The sequence below is a fragment of the Diospyros lotus genome, chromosome 3 (genome assembly GCF_014633365.1).
Source record: "Diospyros lotus cultivar Yz01 chromosome 3, ASM1463336v1, whole genome shotgun sequence".
Taxonomy (NCBI): Eukaryota; Viridiplantae; Streptophyta; class Magnoliopsida; order Ericales; family Ebenaceae; genus Diospyros; species Diospyros lotus.
In genome coordinates, this window is record NC_068340.1 from 16,806,733 (window position 1) to 16,820,263 (window position 13,531).

Here is a 13,531-nt window from a genome sequence, read left to right on the forward strand (position 1 = left end):
TCGGCATATTCAAACGTGTCAAGTACGCCCGAGTCAAGCAAAGGAAAGGGTAAAGAGGTGGCTAAAGTTTAAACTGATTTTCAATTATTCTTTACTAAAACATGTACTACAAATTTTGTATAAAAAGGGGCTAATATGAATCTTTGGGTTTTCTATCATTTTCTTAAATCAGATGGATATATGACAAATTTGTATTTGTACCAAAAATATAGTAGAAATACTAGTTAATAGGCTTTCAAGTTCGATCCTTTACTTCCGTTGATTAAGGATTTCCCTAACGCCCTCGTGTAATAATAGCATGTATCTAGCAACATTGTAAAGTTTAAAGGCAAGGCGTTACATTTCTTGTTCGAAAGTAGAGAATTAATTGGCTTTAGATAGAAATCAAATCTATCGATAGTTGATTCCAATATGATATAATGGGTCCCAAACCATATTAGATTAAATAGATTTTAGAAATTAACTTTGGAAAACCCATAATTTCTAGTTGCCAATCACTCTTTCTTTTTAATTAAATTTTTATTTGTCATTTATTTTAATATAATTTAAATTAATTAGAGGTTAAGTAACAACATTAACATTGCAAGAGCGTTTGAGAAAAATAATTAAATCACGTGAATCTCCAAAATCATTTTAAAACTATTAGAGTTTTCATGCAAATAATCCAAAATATAAAAAAATCAAGTACAATTTACCTAAAAGATGAATGTAAAGTGGTTGCATCTTGAGAGAAGAGGGTTTATCAAAGACAAACAAAGAGTTAGAGAGTTAGAGAGAGAGAGAAGATGGTATATCGAAGATTTATTATTGTTAGATGTAATCTCATAATTTTATAGTGGCTTTTTAATTAATAGGCATTGGTTTTATATACAACTCAATACTAATGACATGTATGCTATTAATTTGAGAAATGATTAATCTTTAAATGTCAATAGTAAAATAAAATATAAAAAATAACAACAAAAGTTTGTTATCCATCAATCAAACCTCCACAATTTGGGTGACCCAAGAAGTCTCTTAATTTTAATTATGTTAAAATTAATTAATAATCAATTAAGTAATGGATTTTGGCAATCATATAAAGAAGAAAAAAGTAACAGATTTGGACATGGGTAGAATGGTGAGTTCAAAATGCTTGCTAGGTGTCATCTTATGATTTCATTTTAGGTTCATTATTCAATTATAAGCTAAGGTTGGGCTTGTGAATGCAACCCACAATTTAAGAAACAAATTGAAGAGAGAGAGAGATAGAGAGAGAGAGAGATTGTGCGAAACAAAAGGGTGAGAAAGGAAGATGAGGGTTTATTGTAGAAAGAAGCTACCAAAGATTGATCTGATCGGAGAGAAAAGGCACTGAAGAAATTGTCAGTTGAAGAAGCAGAAGATGACCCTTTCTCTTCCTCAGGTGATTTCTTCATTTTCTTTATCTTTCCTTTTCTCTAAGATTTTGCACTATAATAGGGTTACGACCACATATGGTTGGAAGATCAGAAAGGGCTTAAACCCTATCCAAACCAGAACCTTAACTAGATTAGCAACATATCCTAAAGAAAACATCAGACTCCATCGTGGCTAGACTTCAAAATCTGGTGAATGGTTAATAATTTAGATTCGATTGTTATTAGTTTATTCAAATTGATATGAAAGAGAACAAGTGAATTAATAGTTTTGCTTTATTATATGTATGCTTTTGAGATCTTATACCATGTGGCATATCCATCGTGATTCTCTTTTAATTGTGAAGTAGTTTATTCTACAATAACCTGCCATGAATTCTTACCTTTGAAGTAATGCTATTACTTGAATTAAAATGAAAAACCCTTTTTGTGAAAGATTCAAAAAGAACATTTTTGAAAATTGATTGACAAATATTACTTTGCGTCTAGATTCTTAGGCATGTTAACAAATCTGGAATAAACTTCCTCAGAGCTTCATGCTCAATGGAAAACTTAACTAGAATCTCAACCTCACCCTGCTTGTTGTTCTGAAAAAAACTAGGTTATTAAAAATTTTTCTGATCCTCATAATGTCTTTCCATAACCCAATAATATTCCTGAACCAAGAATCGCAACTCTTTTCCAATATAATCTGAATCTCTCCCCTAAAGATGATGTTACACTTGCCTGAATAATCTCACATTTGAAACTAAAACGCCAGAGAAAAGAAGACAAATAAAAGAAATGTTGTGGAAGCTAAAGGGGAGAATAAGCTATGTACAAAGAAAATACAAAATAAAGAAAAATTCCTCCTATTTGAGCACAAACCCAACTATTAAACAACCTTTCCACAGTAATAACTATTGTTTTATTGAATTTTCTTTGCTAATAGAATCATAATTCTAACTTTGTAATGACCCACAATCCAATAACAACCTATAGTAATGATTCTGCTCTTTTTTCATACAGAACAAAACAAATATATACATTTGCAATCCATTAGGCTATCCTAAAAGAGGTACAAAGCCAAGCACTAGTATGACACAACTCAGCAATGTCCCCAAGACCTTTTGTTCGAGTGAGCTCTGTACACATCTAACTCAATAGATCAAGCCCTGCTAGAATTCTTCTCATCATTTTCTTTACCTGTACCTGGGATGATGTAAAAGGAAAAGAATGAGCCGCAAGGCTCAGCAAGTATAACACAACAAAATGCAACATGAGTATAGCACAATGAAGACTCAGAAGGAAGACACAAGCAATACATGGAAGGATCATAACGTAGCGTACTACTGATAGAATAGAAATAAGGAGCCCCATCAGAAAGACATAACAGAATCATTATAATCCACCCAAGTAACCAGCTCCTACCATAATTTAAGTACAAACCGGTGTCTCTAGAACCCACATAATGCAATAAGCACCACACCCATTCTCTCGCAGTAACATGATGATCATGCCACAAGGCATCCTACTCTGGGCTCATAAAACCCATCCATTCCACGGCACTATCACACAACTACGGTAGCACACACCGAGCAAGCAGTGGTCTCACTACAATAGTACTCTCAACCCGCTCACGACTCTAGGTTACCAGTACACGCCTATGATATCACAGCCACACAGTGCGCCCAAGTCCATATCTCAGTGCTATAAGCCCAAATACTACTAAACACTTGGGGCCAGACAGCTCCACTCCCAAGGCAATGCCCGAGGCCAGTCGGCTCCACCCAAGTCTACATACATATCCAATGACTCTTGAGGTCAGACCGGTCAACTCCAGGATGACACCTGAGGCCAGCCAGCTCTACCCGAGATCTATGCACACCGAATGACAGTTAGGGCCAGGCAGCTCAACTCCAGGTTAACACCTGAGAATAGCCAGCTCCACCCAAGGCCTACACGTGTCGTGCCACGAGGCCATTGAGGCCAGATAGCTCAACACCTAGGCATGTGCCCCGACGCAAGCAACCCTAGAGGCCAATCAGCTCCACTCAATGCCTTGGCTCAACCATAAAGCACTCCCACCCTAACATCCCTAAGCAAGCTCTTAATAATATATCACCGAATTACCAACCTCGTATAACCCCAAATCATGCACCCACCTATACCCAATAATGCCCAAATAATCCCTTAAGAGGATATACACATTCTTAGGGATCATGGAGAATCCCCCCCCCCCAAACTCATCCTTTTAACATGAGCCCCATATAAACCCTAACTCTTCTAAACATAATTTGGAACCAAGATGAGAATACTAAAAGATAATCCAAATGGATTGAATTATATTCCAAATCAAATCCTATCGAGTTAGGTTTACAACACTTCAAACGATTCACAAATCCGATATTTCTACAAAAAGTTATGCTTGAAATAGCGGAGCATGCACAAGCTGAAAACGTGAAAAATGGTCGACCGATGGGAAGTGAACGGTCGACCAACAGTAGCTTTAACACCCAACTGTCGACCGTTTAAGGCAACGGTCGGCCGAAAGAACCCTCTGCACCCATCTGTTGACCGATTATGAACAAACGGTCGACCGATAACAAGGAAAAACCCCCGAAACATCCCCAAATGCATGTCAAATACCCAAAATCACCCATATAAACTACCCTCCTTCAAATCTCACCACAACCCCCATGGATCATAGAGTGGAAGAGACCCTATTTTAAGTTCCAAAACACTTCAAGGGAAACAACTAAGGGTTGAGGGAGATTTACAATAATTTCTACATAGGTATCCACATGGGTTTGGTTTTGCAAAACATGGAGGTATTCAACTCAAATTCTCAAAATACCAAGATCAAGAGTGAGGAAGAGTTTGAGAGGAGAAGAACTTGCCTTGGCACCCTCCCTTGGTGATCCTTCTTGAGCCAACAAGCTTCCAAGCCCTTTTTACTTTACATACTTAACAAGAGAACTAGAAAAAAGAGAAAGAAAGGAAGAAGATGAAGATAACTAACTCCCACAACTCTTTTGAAATCACAACAAGCAAGAAAAATGGAAGACAATGAACCCTACCTCTTTCTTTCTCCCTCTCGATCGGTTCTCCCCTTTCCCTTCTTTCCTTTGCTCTTCTCGTTCCTTCCTCTCATGCAAATTGGCCACTCCACTTATATATACATACACACATCTCCACAATTACTTAAATGCCCCTATGATATAACCTTTTAAATGAAAATCATTCTAATATTAATTTGGACACCATTTAAACTCCAAATAATATTTCAACCAATACCATGCCTTATGTCGGGTCCCACTACCACTTGAGTCAAATATTTGACTTTTCTACTTTCATTACACATTACCTACAATATCACATATATTCCACGAAATTAGCATTATTCTAATGACATAAATATCTTACACCAAAATATGTTGCCCGGACCCACTAACAGGTTGTTACAAACTTCCATCTTGATGGTTTGGTATGAGATCAAATTTTAAACAAGTTTGCAATTTTTTTACTTAAAAAGAATACTATTTTGATAAACAAGTACCAAAGTAGCATCCAAGACAAGATATTTCTCAATCTAGCATACAAATTGCCATAGTAGTAGCCATAACATGTAGGGGCATAGACTCACTATTCAACTAGCTAGTGGTTCAATCCAATATTTAGGAAATTTTGCTAAGCATTGGATAATTAAGGACATGTTGAAAACCAATGTTTATTAGATTCAAACTAACAATTTAATCAATGATTTTAAATTGAAAAAAAATAAAGAAAAATAACAAAAAATGAACCTACTATCAAACTTGTGTACAAATAAACAAGAAAAGGCACAAAAAAATATAATAAAATAAAGAAAAGATCAACATGTTGTTTCAATACAAACTAGAATAACATGATACAAATTAAAATACATTTGATAAGAATATGTATGTGGATAAAGTCTATACGTGAATTCTAAACATGTAAAATGCTGTGGGGATGTGCTACCTTTCTCTTATATTGTTGATTGGGGTTCAATTAATGCATCAGCAATTAGGGGGGTCTTTAATGTCATCTACCTTTGATGACATAACCTTTGTCTCTACCTAGTCCTCAAGTGCCTTTATGTCATTGGTCCTACATTGAACCTCATGTATGACAATGATACACCATTTGGGGTCGTTGGATGTGTCTCTCTGGCCTGTGTGCAGTGTTGTGATGGCATGGATAACCTTCCATCTCAATTCCTCATCCTTTATATTACTTAGAGGTGCACTAACTATGGTCACAGTTGCTTGGTAACTTTCTCATTGGGTAATTCCTTGCAAAAGTTGCTTTGGTTTCAATCAACCTTCCATTTGGGTAATTTATAGCCACTTTGATGATTTCTCATCGCACATTTCAGTTGAAATTTCTAGGAATGTATCATACTGTATGGTGAAATACTTGTTCACACCATCTCCAACCTGAAGAAATACAATCACCATTTTAATGTCATAGCATTCCAACTAAATTCCCACTATATTGCTTGTTATGTCAAGGAGTTCCTTATGTGTTCCCCCATCTTATTCTCAAATTGGTTTGTTGTTCACCAACATATATCATTGATCATTTGTTGGGAATCATAAAGATAATTAGGAGCAATTGTGGTAACAGAGATCATGAATAGTTGGATATTATTTATAGTTAATTTATAGTTATGGGAAAGTACTGGAGTACTGGTAACCGCTGTTTAAAAAACTTCTTGCTAGATAGCTTTATATATTAAATTATGCCATATTACCAAGATTATCAAGTAAATTGTGGAAGTATTTTCTCTCATTTTCTCAATACAACTTTGCTTCCCTCTCCTATTCTCTTGGCTTTCTCCCTAAAGTTCTCTATTTTCTATCTTCATTTCTTCTTCTTCTTCTTCTTCTTCTTCTTCTTCTTCTTCTTCTTCTTCTTCCTGTTTGTCACTAGAAATCATAGATTAAAAATCTAGGATCTTGATAATTTGGTATCAGAGTGGTTAGTTCTCGAATTACAGCTTGCAATTATAAGTCTTGAGACTATGCCGGATGGTACTTGAATGATGCAATTAGAGGCACAAGTCAGTCAGGTTAACTCCTTGGTGATAAGTTTGCAAACTCGAATGGAGGCATTGGAGGTTGTGGTGAGCAAAAGCCAAGAAGGAATGTAGTCACTGTAAAATAAGTTTGATGCCACTATGGAAGGTTTGACTAAGAGGATGGATAATTTCCTATAAATGTTTTCTAAGATTCCACAAGTTTACTGGAGGATTTTCTTCCTGAGGAGCATTGAGATCCTATCTTAGAAGGTAATGGCTCAAGTCTTAAACAAACTAAAACTCATGTAGTAGAGGTAGAAAACATGAATGAAGTTACCTAGAAATTGATAAAACTACTCGAGGATAATAAAGCAATTAAATGCAAATGGATATTCAAGAAGAAAGAAGGTACACTAGGAGTTAAAAAGCGTGGTATAAAGTTAGACTCGTAGCAAAGGGGTACAACCAGATTCCAAGTGTTGAATTTACAAACGTATTTTCTACAGTTGTAAAACAGAGTTCCATTAAGGCACTACTTGGTATTGTGGCTATCCAAGATCTTGAACTTGAATCGATGGATGTCAAGACAACATTCTTACATGAGGAACTTAGTGAGGATATCTATATGCATCAACCAGAGGATTTTGAAGTTACAAACAAAGAAGACTATGCGTGCTTGTTAAAGAAATCTCTATATGGCCTAAAACAATCTCCTTTGTAGTGGTACAAAAGGTTTGATTTCTTTATGATTAAGCATAATTTTAATGGATTCAATTATGATAATTGTGTCTATTTTAAAAGGAACAAGAACAAGTCCTTTATATATCTACTTCTATATGTTGATGATATACTAGTAGCATTAAAAGATACAGATAAGATAAGGAGATTGAAAACATAACTTAACAAAGAATTTGAGATGAACGATTAGGGAGTAGGGAAAAGATACTTGGAATGCAAATTTCAAGAGACAGGGAGGTGGGTAAATTATATCTAAGTCAATAGGGATGCATTGAGAAAGTTCTACCTAAATTCAATATGCAGAAGGCTAAACCAGTACACTCTGTTGGCTGCACATTTTAAACTTTCATCTAGCTTGTCTCCTCAATTAGATGATGACATTGACAAGATGTTAAAAATTCCATACTCTAGCATAGTGGGTTGTCTTATGTACACTATGGTTTGTACACACCCTAATTTACCCCATGCAATGAGTGTGGTTAGCATATACATGGCTAACCCTTTTAAAGAACATTGGAAGGCAGTCCAATGGATTCTCCCATATTTGCGTGGTACCGCTGATACCTGTTTATAGTTCAAAAACACTAAAAGTAGAGTTATTGGTTTTATTGATTTTGATTTTGCAGGTGATCCTGACAAGAGAAGACTGCTTACTGGGTATGTATTCACCATTGGAGGTTGTGCTATTAGTTGGAAGGCTACCTTACAGTCCACCGTTGCCTTGTCTACTAATGAAGTTGAATATATGGCAATTATTGAGGCTATTAAAGAGGTCATTTGTCTCGAAGTGTTGATTGGTGAAATCAATCAGAATCTTCAAAATAGTATGGTCTATTGTGATAGTCAAAGTGTTATTTTCCTCACTAAAGACCATATGTTTCACGAGAGAACAAAACACATTGATGTGCAATATTATTTTATTCAGAATATTATTGCTTGTGAAAAAGTTATTGTGAGAAAAATTAGCACTCATGATAATCCTGTAGATATGTTAACCAAGTCCCTAGTTATTGAAAAATTTGAGCATTGCATGGATTTGATTAGTATTCATCAGGGAGATTAATTCTCCGTTATTTCGTTGGAAGAATGAATTCTATATAATTTCATATTTGGATTTAGAGTTAAGGTGTACATTTGTGATAATTATGACTCAAAATCCTAATTCATAATGATTGGGTTTCTTTAACTAGACTAGGATTAGGACTTCAAATTTGATTGTGATTTGGACATTGTTAAATTCAATTATGAATGGGATTTATCTCATCTGGAGAAATATCCTTTTGGCTTATCTTATCTAGAGAATATCCTCATGAATTATCTTTTGTTCATGATAAAATTTCTAGTATTTGTTTAAGAGATGATTTTAGGTCTATAAATAGGTGCCCAAGTCACTGGATTTATTTAGCAATATCCGATTAGTGATATTATATTCTTTTTGCACGTGGTTTTTTCCAATTTGGGTTTTCCACATAAAATTTTGTGTTCATTTGTGTGATTGATGGTTTGATTATGGTTTGTATTTGATCCAAATTCATAACATTGAAAGATAATGAATGAAATTTGCCATAAAAAACTAAGGATGTAAGTTTTGGGGTAGAAATTTTGAGGTTATTGAAACTAAGATTTTGCAACTTCCAACTTTCTTCTTTTCAAGTCTTGGGCAACTTGAGATCAATGTAGAAAGGACCTTGGAAGTAATGGCAACATCCTAAAACTCTAAGGAAAGAAGCATGCTAAATCCTCCAAATCTAAGAGGAGGATTAAACGTACAAAAATTGAGTTCCAAATGTTTAAGATGAAAACACACAAAAAGAAAATGAAGATGGCAATTTATATGCTTCACCTCTCTAAATAAGAAGGATGAGTTCTTGGATATCATTGTTTGACACAAAATGAATCCAATGACAGATCTCAAAACAACTGTTCAGTGTGTACAAGGATAGTTTGAACTTGACTACTGGAACACAATGACGAAGCAGAACTTGATACATTGCCATGAGAAGCTCATTTTTAGGCATTATCCTTGCTTTCTTATAGAAATCATTATTAGATACAAGTTGGGGAAGCCTTTCCCAACTATATCTCCATTTCTTTGACAAAATACTAGTCCTCACTGCATCCTCTATTGGCAAGCACATTAGAATTTTTTTCTTTCACATGTGCAGGAAGGTGATTGATTATATCTGAACTTGATCTTTCCATTTTCTTTATACAATCAATCTGCAAGTTACTAGCTATTCTGTCGAGGCTTTTATACAATTTGCTAGGATAAAAGTAAAAGAACATGAAGAAGTATCCCATTATGATATATCCTTTTCTAACATCATTACTAACCCAAATCTAGATCAATATAAAGAAAAAAGATAAGAATATCAGAGTAAGATTTTTGAAAACCCAGAAATCTTTCACTAATAATTTTATCTTTTTCTTTATACTGATCTAGATTTGGGTTAGTAATGACGTTATAAAAGGATATATCATAATGGGTTACTTCTTGATGTTCTTCTAATTTTGTGCCAAAAATTCTATAAAAGCCTTGACAGAATAGCTAGTAACTTGTAGATTAATTGCATAAAGAAAATGAAATGATCAAGTTCAGACATAATCAGTCACCTTCCTATACATGTGAACTAAAAAAAAATTATAATGTGCTTCCCAATAGAGGATGTAGTGAGGACTAGTATTTTGCTAAAGAAATAAAGGTATAGCTAGGTGAGGCTCCCCCAACTTGTATTTAATAATGATTTCTACATGAAAACAAGGATAACACCTAAAAATGAGCTTCTCATGGCTATGTATCAAGTTCTACTTCATCATTGAGGTCTAATAGTCAAGTTCAAACCATCCTTGTGTGTATTGAAAAGTTGTTTTGAGATCAATCATTTGATTTGTTTTGTGTTGAACAATGATATCCAAGAACTCATCCTTCTTATTCAAAGAGGTGAAGCATATAAATTACCATCTTTTTTTTTTTTTTTTTTGTGTGTCTTCAGCTTAAACATTTGGAACTCTGTTTTTGTACATTTAATCCCCCTCTTAGATTTGGAGGACTCAACATGCTTATTTCCTTAAAGTTTCAAAATTTGCCATTACTTCCAAGGTCCATTCTACATTGATCTCAAGTTTCCCAATACTTGAAAGGATGAAGCTTGAAAGTTGCAAAATCTTCAGTTTCAGTAACCTCAAAATTTCTGCCCCAAAACTTACATCCTTAGTTTCTTATGGAAAATTTCATTCATTATCTTTTAATGCTACGAATCTAGATTGAATACAAATCACAATCAAACTATCAACCATAATTTTACGTGAAAAATCCAAATAGGGAAACCATAGGCAAAAAGAATAAAATATCACTAATCGGATATTGCTACAATAAATCCAGTAACCTTGGCACATATTTGTTGATCTAAAATCATCTCATAGATGTACATAGAAAATTCTATCCTAATCAAAAAATGATTCATGAGGATATTTCTCCAAATGAGATAAGCCAAGAGAATATATTTCCAAGTGAGATAAATCTCACTCAAAATTGAATTTGACAACATCCAAATTGCAGTCAAATTTGAAATCCTAAGCTCGATCTAGTTAGGACCCAATCATAGATGAATTAGGATTTTGAGTCATAACTATTGCAAATCTCCACCTTGACTCTAAATCCACATATGTAATTATCTAGAATTTTTTCTTCTAATGAAATCGCGAAGAATTAATCTCCCTGATGAATACCAACTAAATCCACACAATGCTCGAATTTTGCAATAGGTAGGGACTTGCTTAACATATCTACAAGATTATCATGAATAATGATTTTTCTCACGGTAACTTCTCCATAATCAATAATATCCCAAATAAAATGATATCATACATCAATGTGCTTCATTCTCTCATGAAACATATGATCTTTAGTGAGAAAAATAACACTTTACTGTCACAATAGACTGTATTGTTTTAAATATTCTCACTGATTTCACCGATTAACCCTTTGAGTCAAATGGCTTCTTTAATATATTTAATAATCACTATATATTCAACTTCAGTAATAGACAGAGAAATAGTAGACTATAAGGTAGCCTTCCAATTGATAACACAACCACCAAATGTAACGACCTGAGTTTTCAAGGCATAGAGCAAGGTGGTTGAGTGTTGTGCTCACAATAGTTCTCTTTGAGAAGAGATAGAAGAATTAAATGTGGTTTGAAGGAACTTAAAGGGAAGAAGCTAATTTGGAGAGGGTTCGAGATTAATTGAGGTTCGAGTTAAAGGATGATTAGCGGTCAATTTTGTTAAATCTTGTTATAATTATACTCCTATTTTAATTTTAAAATTGGTTTAATTGAATATTTATGTGTAATTTGTAGTTATATGCAAGTTTAGAAGAAAATGAAATTTAAAGAGGAATTTGGGGTGAATTAGAAATTTTAGAAAAAAAGAATATTCCCCTTTAATTTTTAATAAAAGAAATTAAAAAACAACAACAACAACAACATATCCAGCCTTTATCCCACTATGTGGGGTCGGCTACATGAATTCTAGACTTCCATGTATTTCTGTCTTTTGTCATATCCTCATTTAGATCCATATATTTCATATCAAATTTTAATATCTCTCCCAAAGTCTTCTTGGGTCTACCTCTACCTCTTTTTGTGACTAATTGTTCCATTTCATCAACTCTCCTCACAGGAGCGTCTCTTAGTCTCCTTCTCACATGACCAAACCATCTTAGTCTAGTCTCTCTCATCTTTTCCTCGATTGGAACTACTCCTACCTTATTACGAATAACTTCATTTCTAATTTTATCCTTTCTTGTATGTCCGCACATCCATCTTAACATCCTCATCTCTGCTACACTCGTCTTTTGCTCATGCTGGTATTTGACTGCCCAACATTCTGAGCCATACAACAAGACTGGTCTTATAGCTGTCTTATAAAATTTTCCTTTCAATTTTAATGGGATTTTACCATCACATAACACCCCCGATGCATTTCTCCATTTTAGCCAACCTGCCTTAATTCTAAGTGCGACATCCTCATGGATTTCTCCATCTTTTTGAATCACTGATCCCAAATATCGAAAATAGTCTTTTCTTTGTAAGATTTGGTCTTCTAATTTTATTATAACATCATCCACTCTTGCATTTTTACTAAATTTGCATTCCATATATTCTGTTTTCTTTCTACTTAATTTAAATCCCTTAGATTCTAAATTGTTTCTCCACAACTCAAGCTTCACTCCTTCTTTTGTTTCATCCACCAACACTATGTCGTCTGCAAATAGCATGCACCATGGCACATCTGTCTGAATATCTTTAGTGAGTTCATCCATTACTAAGACAAATAAGTCTGGACTTAGTGCTAAACCTTGATGCAATCCTATTGTAGTTGTAAATGGTTCAGTATCCCCTCCGCATGTTCTGACCCTTGTCTCTACACCATGATACATGTCCATAAGGGCTTGTATATAGGCTATTTTGACTCATTTATTCTCTAAAACCCTCCATAATACTTCTTTAGGGACCCTATCATAGGCCTTTTCTAGATCTATAAACACCATATGTAGGTCCTTCTGATGATCTCGATACCTTTCCATTAGACGCCTCAGTAAATATATAGCTTCCATTGTTGACCTACCAGGCATGAAACCAAACTGATTTTCTGACACCTTTGTTTCCTTTCTGAGCCTTTGCTCTATTACTCTCTCCCAGAGTTTCATGGTATGACTCATTAATTTAATTCCTCTATAATTTTCACAGTTTTGAACATCTCCTTTGTTCTTGTATATAGGGACCAAAGTACTCTTCCTCCACTCATCTGGCATCTTTTTTTATTTAAGGATGGCGTTAAATAGTTGCGTTAGCCAGAAGATGCCCTCTTCTCCCATGCATTTCCATGCTTCTATTGGTATATTATCTGGTCCCACTGCCTTCTGATTTTTCATCTTTTTTAAAGCTTGCCTTATTTCATTTGAACTTATGCGTCGATAGAATGTGTAGCTCACATTCCCTTCGGAGTTACTAAGATGTCCCAACCTAACTCTCGCGTCACCACCATCATTGAATAATTTTGTGAAATACTCCTTCCATCTCTCCTTAATCGCTCCCTCATTTACTAAAACATTTTGATTGTCATCTTTTATGCATTTCACTTGATTTAAATCCCGTGTTTTTCTTTCTCTTGCTTTAGCTAATTTATATATATCCCTTTCTCCATCTTTTGTATCAAGTCGTTTATATAGATTCTCATATGCTTTTGACCATGCTTCACTAACAGCTCTTTTTGCTGCCTTTTTTGCTTCTTTATAATTTTTTTGATTTTCTTCATTGTTGCATTGATATACCGCCTTATAGCAAGTTTTCTTATTTTTAATTTTCAA